Below are 22,245 nucleotides of genomic sequence, written 5' to 3' on the forward strand. Positions count from 1 at the left end.
GCATCAATAAGAATCCCCCAACAGAAAAGCAATTTACAAACACAAGAACCATAGCTGGAAAGAAAGTCAAAACTGGGAATTTGCAAAGTGATAAATACACAAGTATATACACTAGGGATGCGATCCAACTGGGGTAACTACCAGGTCTATGATTTACATTTTGCTGCGTGTGTGTGAAACGTTGTCATCTTGCAGCCTGGACAGCTGAGCAGCGCTGTGCGCAGGTGCGTAGTATTTGAAAAAGCTCTTTTTTCCTGCTTTTTCAATTGCAGCTGTGCCGCGCAAAGCAGCTGAGGTTGAAAAAGCAGGAAATAAAGGTCAGGTAAGAGCCCGGGTGGGCAGGTGGGCCAAAACAGCAGCAGACAAAGAACTGGTTCTATGTCTGCTGCTTTTCAGAGCTACCAGTTCTATAGAGCCAGACAGAACCGGTAGAATCCCACTCCTGATGTACATATAATCCCACTCCTGATGTACATGGCATACACACTTAACAATCTTAAGGAGAGAAAAAGTAAGCATCCATTTTCAATATTTCTGACAAGAATGATATATTACAACAATTATTAATATAACTTGCCAATGGTAAATAAATTTGATTAATTTTTCCTGCTTTTAAAACAATTTTGGAGCTTTTCTATACTAGTAATTTTACAGAAATACAGTCTACGCTTTAAAACACTATTGATAAAATAATAGAGATATTTTACTTTTCCAATACATTGCAATAGTCAAATGAATTGGTAACCATAAAAATCGAATCAATTCATTTTGTTGTAAAACAATTTCAGAATTCTCTATTAATGACTTCAAGTAATTTTCTTGGTTTCTTTAAAAACCTCTGACCAAAACACTAATTAATTGGACATTACCACTAAAGTTGATAATATACACCAATTCATTTACACCCCAGATAACACAATCTGTTATATTTCTATCCTACAGAATTCATGCTCTGCTAATGGCAAATTACTTTGGAACGGAGTATTGCTTATATGGTGCAGAGTATCAGAAGATAAGCTGGGTCTTCTTTTGTTGCCCTGTAATACAGAGAACAGATCTGGAAAGCAAGTTAGTGGGGTGGGGAGAGATTAGGGTTTTGCAGTATCCTTCCCCTAGCCATGTCCACCAAGCCATGCCCATAGAACCAGTAGCAAAAAAAATTTTAATCCCACCACTGGTTATTATATTGGAAACAGTTTTGCATCACCAGTAACATTACATCACCTGGATAAAGAGGGAGCACAAACAGAACTGTCTTGTTTATAAATTATAATCATCAGAACCACCCTCCATAACTGTCATTTATGATAAAAGGTGGGGGTTCAAAAAGGGCCATTTTAGATACCCTGGATTTGCAGACAAAGATGGTAGAAATTCTTAAACAAGAGTTCACAATTCATCACACACTTGAGTTGGCAAAGACTTGAGTTGCAATTTCAAATGCCCTTGTCATTATGTGTGGTTTTGTTCCACTGAGTTTATAGTGGAAATCAGGCTGGTCTAATTCCTTTTCAATTAGAATGCTTTGTTCTATATGACAATGCCCATATGTACTACAATTTGCTACCCCACTGCATTTTGGGCTAATAACAGACTGAAAAAAATTATATTTCCTCTAGCTAGGTTTCTGCATCAAGGGCAGTTTAGATGCCTTTTTAAATCAGCTATACCTTTTCCCATCAACCTGCTTGTCACAATCCTTTCAAGATCCAAAGGGATTTGCCCAACCATACTTTTACTAATTTCTTGAGGCTTTGGCTCTTATGGTTTACTCAGCTGTTATATTGTCTCTTCAAGATTACCTTCATCTTTTAAAACATTATGAAAATACTTTGTTTTTAATTCTGCTGAACACTCCTTGGAGTTTCTCTTCATATTGCCAAACCTTTTGTATCAATATCCACAGGTCTCATTCATCACTTGTCATTGAAAATAGTTTTTTTTAAACTTTCAGGCTTTTTTTTAATTTTGAAAGTTAAAACAAAAATTCCCCTAAAGTAAGAAATTTTACAAAAATAAAACAAAAGTAGGCAAAATGTTAAGGAAGATATAGTATTTTTAATATGCTCACTTAGCACCAAGGACTTTGCAATGGGTTGCATCTTTATTATCTTTTAATAGGATAAAGGGGTCTTTTGCCAGAAATCTCTATTAACTTTGATTCCATTTAATTATATTAACATTATACTGCACCCCTTCCTCCCCAGTTCTTTGACAAAATGGATGTCCAGAGAATCCTTGAGTTTTTCTTGCATCAAATGGCTTCACTTTATAAACTCCAACATCTAATCTGAACTTTTCAAACCCCTAATTCAAAAGGTATGGGCCTTTCCCTAACTATTTTCTAATTGGATCCTAATAAGCTTTGTTATATGCAACAAATAAAGTGTATATGCAAACAATTTATTAAGCTGTTGAATATTTTTCCTGATACTCTTTGCTAATACTTTAATAATGAGATCAAACAAAGTGAGATAATTTAGTAATCCTATTTATTTTAAAAGTTTTTTTTTCTGAATCCTCTGCTTTTAATTACTGCTTTTGTGAGTAAATATAACTGATTAATAATAAAATCAACTAATTTTCCGATCCAGTTTTTAAATTTTACTTTGTGCTCCTACAAAAGCTTTCAGAATATATAAAAACAATAATGATCAACATAGTGTATTGTAGTCAATATTTTTCTAATTGAATCTATTTTATTTATTTTATTTTAAAAAATCAGGGTTGATCTGATCAGGGGAGATATAATTGTATAAGAACAGATTTAATTTTTGGACAATAATGTAGAGCTTTATTTTTAAGTTTTCATTTAATAATGCTTATACTATGACGTTCAGTTAAGATATTGTTTCCAGGGAACCAGAATTTTCATTGACTATCCATGCTTTTGGAAAAGATATACCTCACAACCATGTATAAGTTGCTCTACTTCCCAAATAAATTTTTTGACTCTTGAAAGCTTTTCTCATGGTGATTGTTCAACTTTTCCATTCTGGCAAATCTTTCTTTCTCGCAAGGATTTAAGCAATATTGCCTTCAATTTAGCTTGGTGATTTTCACTTTTTTTTTTTTTGTTCTGCTTATTAACCATTTCAAAGGTTTTCACTCACATATGCACAGTATGGAAAAGAATTGTCACCTTTCACTCACATATGCACAGTATGGAAAAGAAATGTCACTTACTATTCATTAGTAAGTGATTGTATAGTTCAATCTCTTATCTACCTCAAGTCACTACAAGATATATTCTGATGTTCTGTACTATGGTAGTTTCTTTCAGACATGTTAGGACTATAACTCTCAAATGTACCAAAACAACATGGTTAAAAATGGAACTTCTAAGTGCTTGGGAAACTCAAGTTGGAGAAGGCTATAGCATAATAGAAAGAATATAATAATAAGCAACAAGAAATAAAGAAGAGATGAAAACTACGTCTAACCGGATGTTCTTCCAATGTGATGATTATTTTGCTTGGGGTTAATGAGAATTCTAGTCCAATAACCTAAAGATCAATATAACTGAATAGCTGTTTCCCTCTTTAAGTCATTGAGTTCATGGCACTAGTTTTACATAATTATCTGCATTATCCCTTATTCTATGTCCCACAATAGCTTGTTAATTCATGCAAAATGTGTATCTTTATTCTAAAGCCTAGAAATTAAGAAAATTATATGCTGTGTAGTTTCTTTGATGCCTATTTATAGCAGTGGTGATGATCTATTAGGTATAAAAGTTGATAATGCAAGAAAAAGTGCACAATCTTTATTAACTTTAAGAGATTCTATCACAACTACAACATGAGAGGGAAAGTAATTTAATTAAATCTGATGAGATATAAAGTAAACTCATCTAATAAAACTAGGGCTTTGATAACTGGGCTGCAAAACACCAGATGACCACTAGATGGCAGCAAAGAGAGCTCTAAATATAATGTCTGTACATAGAATGAATTCCAGGCTCTCAATACTGAATACTTGGGTAAGTGGAGACACCTAATGGCCAATCTTGGTAACTTTTCATTCCTGATTACATTGTGTTAGCATATTGATTTAAAATATTTTGATATGGTATTATACTTTATTTATTTAATTTATTTGTATCCTACCTTTATTATATAATTTTTATCTATTGCTTTCAATATATATGTTTCAAGATGTAGACACATATATATACACATAAGCATTAGGATTTCTAGTACAGATAGTTTTCGACTTACAATAGTTTGTTTAGTGTCCATTCAAAGTTACAACAGCCCTGAAAAAAGTGACTTATGACCATTTTTCACACACAACCATTGCAGCAGCCCCATAATCACTTGATTAAAATTCAGATGCTTGGCAACTGACTCACATTTATGACAGTTGCAGTGTTCTAGGTCATGTGATCAGCTTTTGTGACCAAAGTCAATGAGGAAGCCAGATTCACTTAACAACAGAGTTACTAACTTAGCAACTGTAGTGATTCACTAAACAGCTGTGGCAAGAAAGGTTGAAAACTGGGGCAAAACTCCCTTAATAAATGTCTCACTGAACAACAGAAGTTTTGTTGTGCTCAGTTTTGGTCATAAGTTGAGGATTACCTGTCCTAGTTCTGGGAAGTCAAAGTGCAAATTAAAGAAAGTGCAAATAGGGGAAATTGGAACTGTAAGCAACAGGAAACACTATTGGCTGTATTCACCGCAATCCGTTTATCCATCTACTAAAATTCCAAGGTAAAGTTATCATCCCAAAACTTCTGAAAGCTCTGCAGCCAGAGAAAGATTGCTATTGCCAATATATTTGCATGTTCACAGTCCTAGGTTCAGTCCCTGTTATTGCTGATTATAAATGGTTCAGGCAAAATCTGTTAAGATCTGAGTCATACATAGATTTTTTTTTTTGTTTCATTACAGTCGCTGGATTATCAGATTTTTCTCCCTTTCGGTATCTTAGATGAGTAATATATTTGGAACTCAGCACTTTCCAGCCAAATCATCAACTAGAGCTGTATTTCTCTTAAACTTCAAGACAGATCTAGGTGGAGCAACAGTTCAACTTTTCCACATACAGAGGAGTTGATCTATCCTATTTTTGAATAAGTTAAATGTATTTTTGTGCAAATATTTCTTTCCATAAGATATAGATACAGATTAACAAATTGGAAGGTGTCGTATCGGCCGATACGATCACAAAAGACGCAAGGCAGTGACTGGTTTTAGCTCTTTTTATTCAGGTTTTAAAATCTGCGGCCGGCTGGGTATGCAGCAGCTTATATTGAACTGGTGCCGGCGCCGCGGCCAATGACAGCCGTTCAAATTGCCCGCAATTGGCTCGGCCAATCGTGGTCGCTTCGGAACAGCCAATCAGTGCCGCATGCTCGACCAATCCAGTTGCTGTGCGCTTGTCCAATCAGGGGTGCAGGATTCCAAGAATGCTAATGTCCATACAGAACACCCCTCCTCTCTTGGTTCGGTCCTACGTAACGTAGTCCCGTAAGTAGGCAGGGCTCCGTACTGGACCTGCGCAGATTAGTTGTCTCTTGGCTGCCGGCCGGTTTGGTCGGGGTCTGTGTCGCTCTCCGCCTCGTCAATGGAACCGCCTGGAAGGGTGAGTCAGGCCTCTCGCCGCAGGTCCCTCCTGGGCTACCCGGGTTGGTCAAGTTGCTGGCTTCGCTGCTCCCGCTCGGGCTTCCCGGGCTGGTCGAGCTGGCTTGGCTGCTCCCGCTCGGGCTTCCCGGGCTGGTCGAGCTGGCTTGGCTGCTCCTTCCAGGCGAGGCTTCGAGCGGGTCATTCCTTGGTGCTTCGGTAGGTGAGTATTCCTGGTTTCTTTTTTGATGGGTTTGTCTGTTTTGTTCTTTGGGGTTTTCCCTCCCCTCTTGGTTGGTGTTTTGGCGTTCCCTCTCTGTTCCTGGTTCTCTGTTTGTGTGTGCTTGCGTGTCGATTGTATTTCCAGCGGTGGTTCTCGATCTTAGCTGATCGATGTGTCGTTTCCATGCTCTCCCGTCGTTTGTTAGTAGTTGGTACGAGCGGGGACCCATTACCTGGGTTATCGTTGCCGGTATCCAGAGTGGGTCCCCTGTGAAGTTTTTCGCATAGACCGCGTCTCCTGGTGTGAACGTCCGGTGCTTGCTGGAGGAGTCGGAAGGTTTTTCTGGGTTGTATGTGGGGTGCAGGTGGTCGAGTGGTGATCGCAGCTTTCTTCCCATCAGCAGCTTTGCCAGGCTCTTGTTCGTTGTTGTGTTCAGGGTTATGTGTTGTATGAATAACATCCTGTTGATTTTGTCCTGTATTTCCCCGGTTTCGATTTTTTGAATCGTCTTTTTCATGAATTGGACCATTTTTTCCACCCTTCCGTTCGCTGCCGGGTGAGCCGGTGCTGTCAACACGTGCCGAATCCTCCGTTCTGCCAGGAATCTTTCGAAGGGTAGCGCGGTGAACTGGGGGCCGTTGTCAGATACGATGACATCTGGGAGGCCATGGGTTGCGAATAATTTGCTGAGTTCCTTGATGACGGCTTCTGTGGTGGTTGTTCTCATGTTGCTTACCTCCAGCCAGTTGGAGTAAGCGTCTACCGTCACCAGGAACATGTGTCCTTTGGTGGGTCCCATGAAATCTATGTGAATCCTGGACCATGGCCCTCTGGGGGTTTCCCATTCCAGGATTGGGGCGGCGGGAGGGCTCGGTCTGGATTCTTGGCATTGCTTGCACGATGCCACCCAGGCTTCGATTTCTTTGTCCATCCCTGGCCACCAGGCGTGACTTCTGGCCAGGGCTTTTGTTCTAACGATGCCAGGGTGCCCTTCGTGCAGCATGTCCAAGACTCTTTTCTGTAGTTTTTCCGGGATTATGACTCTGTCCCCCCACAGTAAACAGCCCTTTTGTGTGAAGAGTTCTGTTTGACATCTCTGGAAGGTTCTGAATTGTTCATCATCGTCTTTTTCCAGCCACCCTTTCTCCACCCATCTTAGAACCCGCGCCAGACGTTTGTCTTTATTTGTTGCCAGGGCAATGTCTGACGTGGTTAGTGGGAGGTTGGGTAAAGTCTCTATGCTCAGGGTGGACATGGTGGGTGCTGGTTCAGCGTCCAGGTTGGGCAGCGGCGTGCGGCTCAATGCGTCTGCGTGCGGGATTGACTTACCGGGGCGATGGTCCAGCCGGTAATTGTAGGCGGCGAGGAATTCGGACCCCCTTGTCATCCTTGGGGATAGGATGTTGAGGTGGCCCTGTCCCCTGCCAGGATTCCGAGCAGCGGTTTGTGGTCTGTGATGATGGAAAAAGTCCTGCCGTAAAGGTACTCATGGAACTTCTTTACGGCTGCGATGATTGACAGGGCCTCCTTGTCCAGCTGGCTATAATTCCTTTCCGGTTTCGAGAGAGTCCTTGAAAAGAAGGCGATGGATGCTTCTTTTCCATCGGCGAGGGTGTGGCAGAGGACGGCCCTGACGCCGAAGGGGGACGCGTCGCACGTTACGGTTAGGGGTAGTGTCTCGCTGTATTGGATGAGAACAGCGTCCGATGTGAGCAGGTCTTTTGTTCGGTTGAATGCATCTTCCTCTCACCTTCCCCAGCTCCAGGTGGCTGTCTTGTCAAGCAGCCTATGCAACGGTTCCACCGCGGTTGCCTTTTGGGGCAGGAAAACATTATAGAAGTTAATCAACCCCAGAAACGCCTGCAATTCGGCTTTATTTCTTGGTCTGGGGGCTTCCTTGATGGCTCTGATTGGGTGAATCCTGTGCTGGTCTATGAGGTACCCTAGGAACTCGACTCTTTCTGTGCGCAGCTTCTCTTTCTTGACCTTTAGCCCTGTGTCTTTGAACCTTTGAAGCACCTCCCTCAGGCGGCTTTCCAGTTGTTTTTGGTCGGCTGCTGACACCAGCACGTCGTCAAAATAGGGCACTACCCCTTTGATGCCCTGGAGCAGCCTCTCCATTAAACTTTGGAAGACCCCCGGGGCTACGCTGACTCCAAACTGGAGCCTCTTGCAGCGGAATGCCCCACGGTGGGTGACTATGGTTTGCGCTTCTGCGGTTTCCTCGTCAACCGGCAGTTGCTGATAAGCTTGTGCCAGGTCGAGTTTGGCAAAAATCTTGCCTCCCCCCAGTGAGTGGAGAAGGTGCTGTACTACCGGGACGGGGTAAGCGCTTTGTTGCAGTGCGCGATTGAGGGTGGCCTTATAGTCACTGCAAATTCTCACTGACCCATCTGGTTTTACTGGGGTGACTATAGGGGTCTCCCACCTGGCATGGTCTGTTGGTTCGAGTACTCCCTGTTCGATGAGCTTATTTAGTTGCTCGTCGATTTTGGGCCTGAGTGCAAAGGGTACTCGCCGGGGTTTGAGGCGGATTGGGGCGATGGCGGGGTCTAGGCTGAAGGTTATCAGGGCCCCTCGGTACTTGCCTAGGCTGCCGTTGAAGACCTCTTGGAAGTCCCGCGCGAGCTGCTCCTCCCAGTCCGTCTCGGCGATGTGGTTGGTGCCGGTCACCTCTATTCCCAATGGCGTGAACCATTGCAGTCCCAAGAGGCTGGGCGGTCCTTCTCTATGACGGTTAGGGGAGTATCTCGGTGTGCCCCTTAAATGTGACTTTGAAGTGTCCGATTCCTACCACGGGGATGTGGTTCCCCTGGTAGTCCTTGAGGATGAGTTTCTGGCTTTCCAGTTCTCGCCGATGTATGGTTGGCACCAAACGCTTGATTTCCCACCATGCGACCATGGAGAGGTAGGACCCGGAGTCCACCTCCATTTTGCATGGGCGGTCTTCAATGGCCACCTCCACGTGGACCTTTCAGCCATCCCAGTTGGATGAATGGCCGATAACGACCGTCTGGTGGGTTTCTTCTCATTGTCGGGCCTTGTTGAAATGCCTATTTCTTCCTTCCCGGCTCCACCGGCTCTCGGTGTTTCGGTCTCGGGTCCTCGGGGGGGGGTGCCGTCTCGTCTCCGCAGGCTGCTGTCTCGGCGCCGGGGGCTGTGGTTCCTTTTAAAATGGCACACCTTGGCGATGTGGCCCCGTTTGTCGCAGTGCCGGCATATTGCATCGAAGAACCGGCATTCCGACCGTGGGTGATCACCGCTGCACCTGGCGCACTGGAACCTCGACTTGCGGCTCCGCTGCTTGCGCCGGTCTCGTTCCGTCTGTAGCCGGTGGATGTCTTCCTCGTCGTCCTCAGAGTCGGTGGGGGAGTTGAGGTCACCGTGGTGTGTGGAGGTGGTTTTCGGCGGGTGGTCTCAGTCTGCCTCTCGGGGGTCGGGGTCGTCTCGGCCATGGTTGGGCGATCTGTGGTGCTCGCTTGCCTCATCCGGGCCGCTGATCTCCTGGTCGCTTCCGCTGTGGTTGCCTCGGCGAGGGCATCGGTGAGGGATATGTCACCCCTCACCATGAGCCGGCTCTGCAGGACGGGGTCTTTGAGGCCAAGGATGACGCAGTCTCGCAGGGCTTCGTCGAGATCAGTGAACCCGCACAGGCCCCCGAAGCCATGAAGTCGCTGATGCTCTGGACCTCTTTTTGATCCCGCCGGTAGAAATCGTGTCGGCGGATGAGGGTGGGCACGGCGGGTGCGTAGTGGCTTTGCAGCAGGGGTTTGAGGTCGGCCCAGTCCATTGCCTTTACGTCGAGGGGTTTGGTGAGGGTCTTCACCATCTTAAACACTGCGGGCCCGCAGTAGGTCAGCCCCTTTTTTCTGCCCATTTGTGTCTTTAAGATTGCTGCTCTCCAAGAACATGAGGAATCTATCGATGTAGGATTCCCAGTCCTCGGCAGCTTGGTTGAAAGGTGCGGGTGGTGCGGTGCCGCTGGCCATGTTGCCTGTTGCTGTTCCGCGTGCCACGTGCGATGTGGGTCTTGCTTCAGGATCCCACCTTCATCACCAGTGTCGTATCGGCCGATACGATCACAAAAGACGCGAGGCAGTGACTGGTTTTAGCTCTTTTAATTCAGGTTTTAAAATTTGCGGCCGGCTGGGTATGCAGTGGCTTATATTGAACTGGTGCCGGCACCGCGGCCAATGACAGCCGTTCGAATCGCCCGCGATCAGCTCGGCCAATCGTGGTCACTTCGGAACGGCCAATCAGTGCCGCACGCTCGACCAATCCAGTTGCTGTGCGCTTGTCCAATCAGGGGTGCAGGATTCCAAGAATGCTAATGTCCATACAGAACAGAAGGGACCTTGTAGGTTGTCTAGTCCAACCCCCTGCCCAAACAGATTCTACACCATTTCTGACAGATGGTAATCCAGTCTCTTCTTGAAAGCTTCCAGTGGTGAAGCTCCCACAATTCTGAAGGCAAGCTGTTCCATTGGTTGATTGTTCTCATTGTCAGAAAATTTCTCCTTATTTCCAGGTTGAATCTCTCCTTGTTCAGTTTCCATCCATTATTCCTTGTTTGGCCTACAGGCGCTTTAGAAAATAGCTTGATCCCTTCCTCTCTGTGGCAGCCCCTCAAATATTGGAACACTGCTACCATGTCTCCCCTGGTCCTTCTCTTCACTAGACTAGCCATTCAAAATTCCTGTAACTGTTCTTAGTCTTCAGTCTCCTAATCATCTTGGTTGCTCTTCTCTGCACTCTTTCTAGAGTCTCAACATCTTTTTTATAATGTGGTAACCAAAACTGGATGCAGAGTTCTAGGTGTGGTCTTACTAAGGTTTTATAGAGTGGTGTTAGTACCTCATGTGATCTTGATTGCATCCCTCTGTTAATGCCCTGGGGTATCTGGTGCTACTGCTTTTTATAAGAAGCAAAGAAATAATCCAATCACATCCAATGAGGAATTATAATATTATCTGCTCTATAAATCTGAATTGTACATAATTGAACAGAACTGAGCTCAGAGGTGGTATTCAGCAGGTTCTGACCAGTTCTGGAGAACCAATAGTGGAAATTTTGAGTAGTTCGGAGAACTGGCAAATACCACCTCTGACTGGCCCCGCCCTCATCTATTCTCTGTCTCCCGAGTACCAGCTGATCAGCTGGGTCTTCCTTTTTGTTGCCCTGCATAGGAAACGGAACTGGAAAGCAGGTTAGTGAAGTGGGGAGGGAATGGAGATTTTGCAGTATCCTTCCCCTGCCATGCCCATCAAGCCACACCCACCAAGCCACGCCCACGGAACTGGTAGTAAAAAAATTTGAATACCACCACTGACTGAGCTATATCAGGTAGCCTCCAGTAAAAAAATAAATACAGAATTTAAAGGCCATTGGGGTGCAAACACTCCATTTTGAAAAGTCTAGATAATTAATTCTAGAACCAGATCATTAATCATTTGCACCAAAAAATAATCTGAAATAATCTGATTTCCTTGATTCTACATAAGTAAACTCAACAGCTACTATTGTTTGAAAACTATGCCTTAAAATTTGGTTTTATGGCCTGAAATGATTTCTTCATTTCAGCTTTGTGCAAAGTGTGATTCTAAGCATATGGTTTTTAAACAATACCAAATTACTTTCATTTTATGCGAATCTAACTGTGACATTTTACAACTACAGTTAAACAAACCATTAATACAATGCATGAATTCAGCAAACAGAAGCAGGTGAAAAACGTTAGCCTTTGTCTATCTGCCTCTTTCTTTGCTATATTAATTGATGGATGAACATATGAAAAGATAATCTCCTAGTACACTATGTTCAGTACATTCCACTTCCCTCAGTGCTTGCTGTTTCTGTCTTATTTGCAATCATTATGTTCCAACTTTTCCTGTAGTGGTTTCACTGTGGGGGAGGTAGCGGTGATTGTGGCCATTTCTTTTGAGTGTGAACTAAAGTGTGCGCAGGGAGGGAGGCTTGCATTAGGTTAAACAGCGTACATGATCCTAAGGTAGATAGCCCATGACCAGCCATAGGAGTTTCAGTTCCGAGTCCCAGACAGAAATATCTCCAGTGAGAGGTATTTATTAGACCATGACGCAATATTTTTAGTCACGATGAGGTCTAAGCAACAACAAAAAATGACCGAGAAGCACTGCATTTCTTTTGTGTGAATGCTTGGATTGGCAAAAGCAGATGCCAGGATTAGGCTTGTGGCTTATAGGGCAGGGGGATCATAAGTCAAACTGGTGCTTTTTGAGATATAGCTACAGAATAATAGTGATGGAGCTCTTGGGGGCAGGGAAGGCTTCTGTGCAATGATACCTTTTTAAGGAACACACTGCTGTTTCCTCAGAAGGAAACAGAGGATTATTTACAGATAGTTCTTTACATATGACCTCTATTGAGACCAGAATTTCCATGGTTAAGCCAGGGAGTTATTAAATGAGTCATGCCCATTTTTCCAACCTTTCCCCCCCATAGTTGTTAAGCAGATCACTACACTTATTAAGTGAATCATTCAGTCATAAAGCAAATCTGGCTTCCTCATTGACTTTGCTTCTGTATTTCCACTGTAAATACATGCTGGATACCAAGCACCCAAATTTTGATCACGTGACCATAAGAATGTTGCATCTGTAATAAATGAGAGGACCAGTTGCAAGTCACATGTTTCAGTGCTGTTGTAGCTTTAAATGGTTGCAAGTTGTAAATTGAAGATTACCTTCTCTATACTGCCTTTGATAGTGCTTAGTAATTATAATAAAGTGTTGGAGAATTTCTCCTGTGATGAAATGTTCCCCTGCAATGTTTTCCTCGATAAACAGCATTTTGACATGATGTAACTTTGCCAAGGACGATCTTTGTTTCATAACCCCCGCTTCTTTTTTAAAAAAATAAAGTTTTATTTGGGTTTTCACACACAAAATACAAGTAAAACATCTTTTTTGAAAATAGCATGGTCCCGGGTTGAACTTCTTTATACAGACACAAAATTCAATTTCATGCTCCTTTTTGTGTTCTATTCCATATCTTATATTATTCTACATTTTCTATATAGTTTTTCCCCTTTTAATTTTCTCAATTTTATTATCTCATCTCAATTCATATCATTATATTTATACTTTTGTCTGTTCTGTTTCAATTTCATATTATCTTTTCTCATTAAACAAATTTTCTCATGTAGTTACTAATTGGAGTATGACACCTTTATATCTTTTAATTACATCCATTCAACTCTTATTTAAACTTCAATATATATACCTTAAGTTTATGAGCTTCAATATAATACATAATACATAATTTCCAATCGAATTCTGCTTGGTACATTCTTATAATACACAATATATTCTTTTTTTAAAAAAAGACAGATTGTAAATATATGTAATTATAAACCCTCATTCCATTCCAGTTCAGTTCTATCATTAATAATCATTAAAATCTTAACATGTTTAACACTTCTTTTCAATTAGATATCATACTTCCTTAAAAACACATATAATCTCCATAATTAATTTTTCATTTATTTCTCTTCACATATGTTTTATAAATCATTAAATATACCTTTTGTTACATTTATTTATTGACAAGCTTTCCACTGAATTACGATAGCTATTTTATCAGACATTTTAACCATACATTGTTTCATATTTTCTAAAATTATTTCTGCTTCTAATATAACCATACTATCTTATGTACCTTTGCAGAATCCTTTTGCCATTAAGTTTTCACCCATTATCTCTAAATAGGCCCTGTTTCTCCATATTTTGCTCTGTCCTTTATAACTTCTTTTCTTTTCTTTCTTCCCTCTCATCTTCTCCCTCCCCTTTTTACCCCTTTGTCTCTCTAGTTCTAATTCTCTCTTCTTCATTTCCCTCTTCTGTTGCTTTCTGATTTTATACTTATTTTTCACTCTATTTGGGGTGGGGGGAGTTGTTTTTCCCAATCTTAAACTTTCCATTCTCTTTCTCCCCTTTCCTTTTCCCCCCCATCTAAGATTACTTGTTCATTAAAGATGGCTTCTTCTTTGTCGCAATCTTCTTGTTCTGCAAGCATTTCTTGTTGTTTCTCATAATTCCAAATCTCCATTTCTAAAACTTGAAATAGGAAGCCAAAAGAACCTCTCCCTTCTTGTGCATCTTCTTTGTACTTTTTAAGTTCCATTTTCAGTTCTTCTAAAAGTGGAGCCATTTTAAACAGTTTTAAACATCCACCCGATTGATTTTAGTCATTCAAAACAATAACCAAGAATCCAGAAATCATCAAGTAATCCAGATAGTCCCGAGTTATATCTTCTTATTTCTTTTTCAACTTTCTCTTCCTGGGGTTTTTGTTGCGATATTTCAGTTAGAATGTTTCTTTTGGAAATCTTGTTGAGATTTTCCTATAAGTTCTTTTTTAATTCCAGGCAGTCTCCTCCCTTCCAGATCCTACCCTTTTATTCTTTTTTCTCTCCTTTCCTGTTTTCAAAAGCTTTTAATTATCCAGAAATCTTTATTATCCCTTTGACTTTTTATTTTCAGCATTAAATGCCTATTGATGTCAAAGTTGATTTTTTTCCAATTTCTTGCTTAAGTCTCTTAGCTGTCAGTATAGGAAAAGGAGAAAACCAAATCTTTTCCCTTTTCTCTCTCCTTCGCAGCTTCTTAGGGAACAATGTTATTGTTTTTTTAACACTTTCAATTCCAGGGTACCTTATTTGTTGCTTTTGCTGTTTGACCCGGTCAACCAAAACTTTCTCTTCTTATCTTCCTCCTGCACATTCTTTTCCGGTCGAGTTCTTCTTTGTGGTGGCCATTTCTGAGCACCGCTGCAACCGCCTTCAGGAAAGGGAGTAATGGCCAGCTGGGGAGGAGAGATGCAGCTCTCCTCAACCCTGCTGGCAGTCCTCCCCCTCTTCACCACCTCTATGGGGTAGCTTAGCCCCGAAACCAGCCGGCTCGGGGCGCTCCAGCGGCGAGCACGGATCGAAGCCTCGCAGAGATGAGGTTTCGGTCTGTCACTGAAGAAGCTCAAACCAGAAGTCCATAACCCCCGCTTCTTGTAAAGCTATTAGGGCTTATAAACAGGGGCAGCATAGATGACATCAAGCTGTGGGGAATAGCCAATACTTCAGAATATAGCAATAGCAATAGACTTACATACCACTTCACAGTGCTTTACAGCCCTCTCTAAGCAGTTTACAGAGTCTGCATATTGCCCCCAATAATCTGGGTCCTCATTTTACTGACCTCAGAAGAATTGAAGGCTGAGTCAACCTTGAACCTGGTGAGATTTGAATTGCCAAATTGCAGGCAGCTGGCAGGCAGCAGAAGTAGCTTGCAGTACAATACTGTAATCACTGCACCACTGTGGCTCATAATCTAGGCTCAAGATCTAGAAGGATCCTGACAGACTTGAACACTGGTCCTTATCCAACAAAATGGAATTCAGTGATGAGAAAAGTAAGGTTTTATAGTTAGGCATGAAAACCAAAAGCACAGATATAGAATAGGTAACATTCAAGAGTAGTCAATGTGAGGGGGATCTAGGACAGTGGTCGCCAACCGGTGGGCCGTGGCCCATTGGTGATCCATGAGAAAATTTTGGTGGTCTGCAGAGAAATATCACCCTAGAGCACCCCCAAAGCAATTAATCCAGGCTGCACAGGAACTCAAGACTGCGCTGCCCACATGGCCCGGGGGAACCCTCCCCGCCCACTCACTCCTTACCTGGCAAATTTGCCTGCTAAGTTGCTATTTTTCCATTTTTTCCCCCTGACCATCAGCTGTTCTGCTGTGCCAAGAGATTTAGATTAGCTAAAAAGTAGGAAATTGTTGGATTTCTTGCTTTCTAGCTAATCTTTAGATTTTCGGCTGTGCTTTTAAGCAGAGCTGAATCTTCCTTAAGACTGAAGCTTCTATTATTCAGTGCAGGCTCAGGTAGCTGATGGCAGAAAGATAGATCTCTGAGTGAATCTGTGATTCTGTGAGCAACTCAATCTGCCTGCCTGCTTTGCCTGATTTTGGGTAAAAGTTGCTCTTTTTTATAAAAAAAAAACAATATTTACATAAATATTTATAATATTTACATACAAGCCATGCCCAGCCAGTCACATGACTACCAAGTCACACCCCAAATTAGGCCATGCCCACAGAACCGGTTGTTAAGAAATGTGAATCCCACCCCTGCCTCTGTGTGTGTGTATGTGTGGGGGGAGGGAGGGAGAGAGGGAGAGAGGTTAGATCAGATCTCTCTCTCTCTCTCTCTCTCTCTCTCTCTCCCCCATCAATGTCAGCAAGCCATTGTCAGTCAAAATTCATATTAGTGGTCCCCAGGAGTTAAAATTATGAGTTTGGTGGTCCCTGAGGTCCAAAAGGTAGGCAACCACTGATCTAGGAGACCTACTGGACAATCTCTTAAGTATGAGCTAGCAGTGTCCTGCAGCTGCTAAACAACAACAACAGTAACAACACAGTCCTAGGGTTCATCGACAGATGAATAGTATCAAAGTCAACAGTGATTTATATGTACTAGTAAGATCACACTTGGAATACCGCATCCAGTTTTGGTCACTATGATACAAAAAAGATGTTGACACTCTAGAAAGAGTGCAGAGAAGAACAATAAGGATGATTAGGGGAACTGGTAAATATACCATACAATGAATGTCTAGTCTAACAAAGAGAAGGACTGGGGGTGACATGATAGCAGTCTTCCAATATTTGAGGGACTGTCACAAAGAAGAGGGGTCAACCTAGTCCCTCTAGGGACAATGGTTCAATACTGCCCAGTATAGAAAGAAAAAGTAAGTGGGGAGCCAAGCAAAAATATCAGGATGTGTGTGAATGCTTTACTGCTCTGGATACTGAAGGCTTAAATGTGTTTAAGAGGAAGGGGCAAACAGACCAAGAAGACAAAGGAAATCTGAGGACTTAGAGTTGGAAGAAACTCAGAGTCATTTCAGTCCCTCAGAGAATAACTTTCTCACTTATGTTCACATTGCAGCCTTTTTCTTCCTAGAGCCTGTTCTTGGGCTCAACATCTCAGCAGAAAATCCAATAGCACAGGGATTAGGTAAAGCTAGGAGAAATAAATTACATTTAAGCTAATAATAAGGCATCAAACAATTCAGCAATCCCACTTCTGGGACCCATTGCACCAGTCCTTTTTACCAGCTCTGCTTCTACTTTACTCTGTCAGAGACCCAAGCAACACCATTCATCCCATCTTCCTTGCATTCCAAGTTCTTTGATGACAACCAAGTGCTATATCAGAGCCTGCCCACCTTCCAACCTGCTAAAGCCAGCTGGTCTATGAATAAAGATGTGAGTCATGGGGAAAAGCTGTGGTCCTAAAAACATTTGGGATGGGAGAGGATGAACCTGAACCAGCTAAGTCTGGTGCCGGGCTAATAACCAGGAGCCTTTGAGTTCTGATCCTTCCATAACCATGAAAGCCATCTCTGTAATGGCTTTAGGCCAGCCCTTCTTTCTCTGACTAACCCACTCTTGGGATTGTTGTTGGAAAAATAGGAGGCAGGAATATTAGATCTGTATGCTGCCTTAAGTTTACAAAAAAGCAAGGACGAGGTAAAAGTCAAATAAATAAATCTGGAAGGGTAAGTGGGTAAGAAAGACATGTGAGGTTGCCAACAGTAACTCCAGCTATATGCAAATGAAGTATTCTTGAAGAATCCCTCAACGATAACGTAATGTATTATATGAAACAGGACATTGCGTTATTATGTTTTATTTCATTTGGGCTTAGAGTACTGTGCAAAGAAAGAAAACATTGGATGTAAATAAAATCGGAATTTATTTTACATGTCCAATTAATCCAGCTAATCACGATTTATTCAACCAACTCAACCATTTATTCAACCATTCAATATTATATTTGTCTGTGAGACATGGTTAAATGCATCTTTTCCAGACTCCATTACCACAGTCAGAGAATATCACGTTTATTGGTCAGATCACAAAATCTGTAGAGGAGGTGGAGTTGCTATCTTCTATAAAAAATCCCTACATCTAAGAAAGATTCAAATTACACAAGAGCTTGCTCTTCCAGAGACCATCATTTGTGAACTATCCTTAAATACCACTATCAGCTTTTTATTATGCTACAGAGCCCCCGATTATGATATAGTTCATGCAAACAAACTAATTTCACTGCTGACATGGGCTGCTTCTTGTCCATACCCTCTTATTTTCCTTGGTGACCTCAATCTACCTCTTATAGATTGGACCCTAAATGAATGTACATCCAAACCCTTACATGCAACCCTGTACAATGCCACTACTACACTGGGACTGGAACAATTAGTAACTAACAACACTGGACTCAACAACTGCCTCAATCTCATCTTCTGCAACAGCTCAAACTCAATTTATGGCCTACAAATACAAGAAAACTTTTCAAACTGTGACCACAGTATGATTGACTTTTGTTTCAATTTACGCCCTCACAAAGAAGATCATTATGATGGATCTTCAAAATACAATTTCAAAAAAGCCAACTATGATCTCATAGATGCCGACCTATAATCTCTTGATTGGCACATTCTGTTCTCTAATTGTAATACTACAGACGACCATTATAATGCATTCTTACTTGAACTTGAAAGAGTCATTAAACTATATGTACCATTAGTAACCCTAAAAAAAATACAAAGTACCTATTACAATAAGAAAACTCCAATCAAAAAAAAAATCACTATGGCGTAAAAACAAAACTAGCTATGTAGCAAACTTTAAAAACCGATACAACACCTTATGCCAACAGATAAAGGCAGAATGCACAAATTATTACTGCAAACAGGAGGAAAACCTCCTACATACAAAATCTACCCATGCCTTCTGCAATTTTGTAAACACCAAACTTAAAGACTCAAGAACCATCCCACCTCTAAAGGGACCAAATGGGAAAGACTGCAGCAACGAAGCTGTTAAGGCCAACCTCTTCAATGCATTCTTCAGCTCAGTCTTTGTTAACAGCAATAGCTCATGCCCCACATTTCCTAGTTGTACCACAACTAACTGCAATGATCTACTACATATTGACTTTACAGAAGGTAACGTAGAAAAGGCATTACATAATCTAAAACCATCCCTATCTTTTGGCCCCAATGGATTATGTGCATACTTCTTAAAAAAGCTTTCCTCTGCCATAGCAGAACCCCTAAGCATTATATATTATATATCATTCAGAACCAGCTCACTGAACCTATGGTCCTTAGCTACGGTCATCCCTATCTTCAAAAAAGGTAACCCCAGCCTGGTTGAAAACTACAGACCAATCTCACTCTGTTTTGTCACGTGCAAAGTCATGGAATCAATCATTAACCAATCCATTACCAGAGTCAAACAACCTACTCTCCAAAAACAATTTGGTTTCAGGAAAAAATAGTCCTGCAACCTACAACTCCTATACTGCAAAAACATAGGATTACTCTACTTGATCAGGGTAAAGCAATAGATGCAATTTACATAGGCTTTTGAAAAGCCTTTGATTCAATGGTACATGACAAACTGCTGTTAAAACTAAAAACTCTCACAGAATTTCTGGATCCCTTCATAAGTGGATTACTGCATTCCTGTCAAACAGGCAACGAATAGTAAAAATAGGGAGCGTTATATCAAACCCTGCTCCAGTTAACAGCGGTGTTCCCCAAGGCAGCATTCTAGGACCCACACTCTTTATACTCGATATAAATGACCTTTGTGATCACCTTATAGGCAACTGCATCCTCTTTGCACATGATGTAAAACTATTCAACACCACCGACAATACTACTGCTTTTCAAAGTGACCTTGATTATGTGTCTGAATGGTCAAACAATTAGCAACTCCAAATCTTGACCAACAAATGCTCTGTCCCTAACATTGGTAAAAAAAAAATCAGTACACCAAATACAAACTAGGCAGATATGACCTTGTTGATTACCCTCACTCTGTCAAGGACCTAGGAGTACTCATATCTAATGACCTAAGCACCAGAGCTCACTGTAACAGCATTGCCAAAAAGGCATTAAGAGTTGTTAATCTAATCTTACGAAGCTTCTCCTCTGGAAATATTGAATTGCTATCTAGGGCGTACAAAACCTTTGCTAGACCAATACTCGAATACAGCTCATCTGTCTGGAATCTTCACTGTACATCAGACATTAATACAATTGAGTGAGTCCAGAAGTACTTCATGAGAAGAGTACTACACTCCTCTGTTCGCAACAGAACACCCTATATCACCAGACTTGAAATTTTGGGCTTGGACAATGTTGGACTATTCCACCTATGGTCGGACTTAAGCATGGTATACAAAATTATCTGCTACAATGTCCTACCAGTCAATGACTACTTCAGCTTCAACTGCAACAATACAAGAGCACACAACAGATACAAACTCAATGTTAACCGTTCCAAACTTGATTGCACAAAGTACAACTTTAGCAACAGGGTGGCCAATGCCTGGAATGCACTACTTGACTCTGTAGTTACATCCTCAAACCCCCACTCCTTTAACCTCAAACTATCCACTATTGACCTCACTCCATTCCTAAGAGGTCTGTAAGGGGTGTGCATAAGTGCACCATCATGCTTACCGTCCCTGTCCTATTGTCCCCATTTAATTGTACCTTTTTTCTGTATTCTTACTCATGTTTATACTTATACCTATTATTTTGTAAGCGATTGACAAATCAAATAAATAAATAAAAAACTTTGAGTAAACAAACCATGGGTGTGATTTATCCCATTTTGACTGGAAGGCTCTAAGAAGTCATTTGAAAGAAACAGATTAGCAATGACACCTAAGAGCATCTATCACCATCCTGCCCGCTTTGCTCGTCAGGGCCAGGCCTCCTTTGTGGGCAGGATACGGGATGGGTTTGGCAGCTGTGAGAGTGTGGCTGAGGGGAAAGGAAGGTGGCCTCTCAACCTGTTTCAAGTAGATTGGTGAGGGAATGTAGGAGGAGAGGGGAGTGGAACTTCCTGAGTGCAGAGCTAGTACCCTACTTAGCCCTTTCTGGGTAGACTACAGCCCATCTGCCTTATCCTCTAGGGAAACTGCAGGGGAATGGTGTGGTAGGGAGAGCATACTTGCTCTCTGCACCTGATTCTGTGGTCCTGAGTCAAAAGCATTCATGCATATTTGGCCAATGTTGGCATCAGTTAGAGCAAAGAACCTGATCTTTGCTTATCTGTCTATAGGATTCAACCCAAGAAAGTATTGGTTTCAACTGGAAATTTCAATATGTTATTAAATCTTTTCCACTGAAATTGGAAGTGGTTAAAATCAGCAGGGATTGTCCCCTGCACACCCCTTTTTTCTGTTTTAACTTTTTTCACACATCTTTTTTCCTGTGCTCCCTATATTTTTGAACAAAGGAAAGTTTTATTCAAATCTGCAGAAACCACAGAGTCAGGGGTGGCTGCATCTTTTGGGGTCTTTGATGGGAACACATGTGAACTGTGGATCCGGCAGGTGCTCTTCCTGTTACTGCGGCAGCAGAGGAGGCGGCAGCTGGCTGCAAAGCTGGCAGCTCCCTGGCTTCTGGTTCTCTATTTTTTTTTATTTTTGGTTCATTTTTTCAAGTGAAATTCAGCAAGCAATCTGTAACAAGGGGGAAAAAAACCCTCTCTTGTGCAAATCTAATGAAGGAAACAAATGGATTCTGTGGAAAAATGCACCTTCAGAAATTGTGAAAAGTCTACATAGAATAATTAGAGAATATTATTAATTACTATTGTGGTAAACATTCAGTTCATGGGGAATAAGCAGTAGACATCATTTTTGACAGAAAGAGAGGGGGGAAAATAAAGAGAGAGAGATATGCTTAATTCTCTTTTGCATCAAAGAAGCAATCTGCGATGGGTTGAAATGGCCTCAGCATTTCTGTTCAATATTCTTCAATACCTTAATGTATTTAAATCTTGAATCCTAAACAACGCAAAGTATAGTCAGATCAGGGGCTCTTAAAAAGCAGGACAGAAAGAGTGTAGATGCACTTTGGTGTTGGAAAATACCATGGATAGCCAAGAAAAATACAAATGAATCACTGAATAAATCCAGAGTTCTCACTCAAGGCATATTTTGGATACATTATGCAAAATATAAACTCCCTTGAGAATACAATACTACATTATTAGAAATAGTGGAAAGAAAGAAGAACTAGGTGGATAGTCTCAATTACAGTAGTGATTGGAAGATTTGAAGGACCAGGCTGGTGACAGATCATCTTGGAGAAGATCTACCCATATGGCCTCTAAGAGTGGACATTGTGATAATGGGATGGCATAGTATCAATCATTTTTTTCCAACCAAGCAGAGAATACTAGATTAGGAAAATTGCCTTCATGTTTAATTGGGATGGTAAAATACTTTTTTCTAGTATTTAAGGTACCATATTAGAAACCAAAAAAACTGAGTTTAAGTCTCATGTTAGGCATGAAAACCAGATGGGTGACTTTGGCCAGTTAC

The 22,245-nt window shown here is 41.6% G+C and overlaps 1 pseudogene; it reads left to right on the forward strand.

The window, feature by feature from the left end:
* The first annotated feature begins 16,262 nt into the window (after positions 1-16,262).
* LOC148124149 (uncharacterized) lies at positions 16,263-20,724 on the forward strand (annotated as a pseudogene).
* The last annotated feature ends 1,521 nt before the right edge of the window (positions 20,725-22,245 follow it).

This window comes from Pseudonaja textilis, chromosome Z (assembly GCF_049901715.1).
Source record: "Pseudonaja textilis isolate UNSWEBS1 chromosome Z, rPseTex1.2, whole genome shotgun sequence".
Lineage (NCBI taxonomy): Eukaryota > Metazoa > Chordata > Lepidosauria > Squamata > Elapidae > Pseudonaja > Pseudonaja textilis.